Source organism: Bos mutus, chromosome 24, assembly GCF_027580195.1.
Source record: "Bos mutus isolate GX-2022 chromosome 24, NWIPB_WYAK_1.1, whole genome shotgun sequence".
Classification (NCBI taxonomy): Eukaryota; Metazoa; Chordata; class Mammalia; order Artiodactyla; family Bovidae; genus Bos; species Bos mutus.
In genome coordinates this window covers 31,458,069-31,462,500 of record NC_091640.1, presented here as the reverse complement: position 1 = coordinate 31,462,500, position 4,432 = coordinate 31,458,069, and positions in this window count along the sequence as shown.

Genomic DNA, 4,432 nt, shown 5'->3' with positions numbered 1-4,432 from the left:
TAATCTAGTGTCAATGTTTCTGTTGCCATCCTCTATAAAAAATGGACTAAAGCCCTTTGATCAGAGACTACAGATCTTTCAAGAGTCTCAGATTGCAATTTGGAATAGTGCTACATAGTATTTTCAGGGGGAGTTAAAGTGCCAATCCCCCAAAAGACAAAATAATTGTAAATCTCACATATTAACCTACACAATAGTGAGAAATGTTTTTGAAACATTTCTTTAAATACTTTAAGTTCTGTATCAAATTGCAGGGATAGAGGTTGGGGTGGGGGGATTACGTCTCTAATTTAGACTCCAGAATCCATCCATAAATCCAAAGCCAACATCTCAAAACTCTGAGTAAAAAGCGTGAACTTTGTAAATACCTGAATATCGTTGTTGGTGATGGAGCAATATGCAAAGGAACATGTAGAAGGAATTTTACTAGAAATAGGACAGTTTTTTCTCTAGGACTCATTAAGGTGTCTGGAAACCGAAGACAGACATACACATCCCACCTTTCGGAAGGTCTTAGTATCACTAGACCTGACAGACAGAACTCCCACTGATCTCAACATCCCTTACTGTTATATTCCATGTGAATCAATCAATTACGTGGAATTGGTGAGCACTTGGCTTTCATTAAGCACTGCTGCATAGGCTCACAATTACTTTCCATGCTTCATAAATAGACATCCAAAACATACAAAGTATTCAATACATACGATGAAAGCAACACAGATGTTCAAGAAGGAAGGCTGTCTTTTGTCAAGAGAACATAATTAGCAGCTGCAAATATGTAAACAAGCCTAATTAATAAACATTTTTCTTGCATAAGAAAATTTATTTGGGGTACAGTGAAGCACTATATGCTTAGCTACTTATATCTCAACTTTTAGATGTATTGTTCTCAGTCTTAAATCAAAACTAGAAATTCAGCTACAGTCAAAATGTTATATATTCATCAATTTATTGAATACCATTATCCATCAAATTGTGCTGTCCACCAAGTAATCTATGTAATATTTCGTGAATAAATAGAAAAGATAAACATAAGGCTTATAAATTGTGATTATTATATGCAGATAACCTGAATAATGGTATAAAGTTTAAAATGAGAGAGACCTTCCATTACTCAGTCCCTTCATTAAGACCTTGAGCATGTATATAATTAAACTTTCCATTTCTTGTTAATGCATGACTTATTTAACTTCCAGATTTTTTTTTTTTTTCTTACACTGGCTTCATAGCATCCACTTTTTCAAATTTTTCACTTTTAAGAAAGTCTTTCATTGGTGAAACAAATAATGCCTAGAACTGAAAACCTCATTTGAAAAAGATTAACTTTTTTCCCAGGTGCTAATTCCAACAATAAAGATATTGCTAAAAGAGAGATTACTGTTAAAGGAATTCTGTTGTCTATGAAACCTGACCTCAAAGGAATTAATTACTGAAAACATATTAGGTACAAGTACAAGTAAATCTTCAATTTAAAATGTCAGTTGCAAAACATAAATCTCTTTGATAAGTTTTAAGTAATAGTGTCAAAGTTGCAATTGGCATCTAAACCGATTATAAAGAAAATATTCAGAATTTTATATAACTATCATTAACATGTTTTACTTTCTTTTACTTTTCTATTTTATGTAACAATTTCACGTTAACATTTTTGAGATTATTTTACAGACTGGTTCCAGATTTTTTTAAGTATTACAAGTTCACTTCATATCTAAGTGTAGTATGTGCCTGAATAATACACTGTATTATTTCCCAGAAGCTTTCTTTTAAGGAAGATCATTTAGAAGGACTCTTAAAGATATATGAAGAGTGAAGTTCCATCAAAAGCCATCTGAATCTAGTGTGTAAGGGTATGTATGTATGTGTGTATGTTTAAAATATCAATGTTTTTATATATAAAACAAAATATACATGGGTTATATAGACACAGGCATGCATTTTAACATATTAAAGTTAGAACAATATATAAGAGGCTTTTAGATTGACGTTTCTTGACAGATTTATGTTCATCAGCCTTTGTGCAAAATGTCACTATCCATATAGGGAGACAGCTTTATATCACACAGAAACTATTACCTGTTCCGAGTCCCTTTACTTGTCCACTGTGTTATCCTCAGTAAGTCACTTGATATCCCTTCCACATACTCATAACCAACCCCTACCTCTTTTCTTAATCTGTGAAACGGGTAGTAATATTTGACTACAAAATCATTTAAGAAGTTCACATGGAATAGTTTGTACTAGGCATACAAACATAGCAAATGTATTTTGCCATTATGAATAATAAATTCTGTTTCAATCTTTCTCTTTCACTCTCATCAACTTGACTTTTTTCCTTTCATTAAAGTCCCTTTTTAAAATTAGGGACTGATATACATGCACACATACTTTTGTAATTTGTGGTGAACAATATCAAGAAGGAAATGTTTTCAAAATGCACATGTACATCATCTATGCGGTACTACACTAATGTAATTCAGTGAAACTTTTAACATTTAATTATAACATGTATAGAAACATTTAAAGCTCAGTGTTTGTCAACCATCTTTTTTTCATGAATGTTCTTAATTGTTCATGTTGCATTGTCTCTTTGCCTACTTTAAAAAAAATTTATTGGAGGATAATCACTTTACAATATTGTTATGGTTTCTGCCATACACCAATATGAATCAGGCACAGGTATACATATGCCCGCTCCCTCTTGAACCTCCCTCATAGTTCCCATCTTTTCATTCTGAGGCTTTTATAACTACATCAGATGTCCTTGTTGATCCACTGAAACAATAAAAATCTTGGAAAGATCATTTCTTTACTATAGAAGATATGAAAAAAGAGAGAGAGCTTACACTAGAATGATATTTACAAGTAACAAAAGGTACTTTTAAAGATATCTCTAAAAGGTGAGGCAGCATCTTAAGAAAATAGATCGTAGCATATTAGAAAAACCAGATGCTATTCACTTGACTATTGTAGGTAAGTGATCCACTAACAAAAAATGAGCATGTACCATTGAAAAAGACCAAAAAGAAAAAAAAAACTAGAAATGGAATCCATCTTTGTGTTTCTAAGTATGCCAATAGAACTTACTGAATGCACAAGCTAAAATTATCACTGTAATCAGTGCTATAAGATTTACATATAATGAAATAAAGAAGAAATAATAACACTTCTTATAATAGCAAATTATGTGTCTTCCATTTAAAAATGTATAATACACAACATTTTTATGATAAATGAATGTAGATAATGATACTTATGGATAAATAGACTTCCCTGGTGGCTCAGACGGTAAGGTGTCTGTCTACAATGCGGGAGACCTGGGTTCAATCCCTGGGTCGGGAAGATCCCCTGGAGAAGGAAATGGCAATCCACTCCAGTACTATTGCCTGGAAAATCCAATGGACAGAGGAGCCTGGTAGGCTACAGTCCATGGGGTCGCAAAGAGTCGGACACGACTGAGCGACTTCACTTTATTTATAAATGGATAAATATTTTTAAAGTCTTAAATATTACACACAAGTGAATTAATTTTACATATTTGAAATAGAACATGTTTATACCTCAAAATTTTATATTTTTTGTATAAATGAATACAAATAGATTTCCTTAGTTGGCATAATTTAACAGTTATCATTAAGTTTTAATTATTATTAAAATACTAGAATATCTGGTTAATGCTGTGGTTCCCAAAAACGGAAATATTGGTCATTACAATTTGGAGATAATTAAAAGAAACCCTATATCAATTACTGCATCCCACTCCAGTGTTCTTGCCTGGAGAATCCCAGGGACGGGGGAGCTTGGTGGGCTGCCATCTATGGGGTCGCACAGAGTCGGACATGACTGAAGCGACTTAGCAGCAGCAGCAGAAGCAGCACAGTTAATAAAAAGAAAAAAATTCAAATTTAAAAGTTAAAAGCTATGCATAGCAAAAGGAAAATGTAACCATCTGTGAGCACTAGGTATTGGAAGCTAATTTTTTAAGTTATGTAGATACCCTTTGCTGTGATATAATGCTGGCAGAATAAACAGATGAATAAAGTTCTTCTCCTTTAAAAGAAGTGTTCTACATCATCCTTTTTTTACATCTTTTCAGAGAAGGCAAAAACCATAATCTCATTTGATCTCAAATAAATTTTCAGAATTTGTTTCTTTAGAATTCTATAAAAATACAACAGGGGTTCTTATAAAGCAGAAGTTTCAGAAAAAGGGAGATATTCCTGTTGTAGACTTTTTAAGTTATATAGAGAGATATATTGTACACTAATGGGATGATATAAAAACAATTTTAGGTGTAAGGATTTTTCTCAGGCATGTTTGGAAATTGTTCGAAGTTAAACAGAATAAACTGTGTACTATCCTGTGGCTTGGATGTGGATGTTCAGTATTATATGGGTTAACACTTTTCAAAGAATTAGAACACCGTAAACTC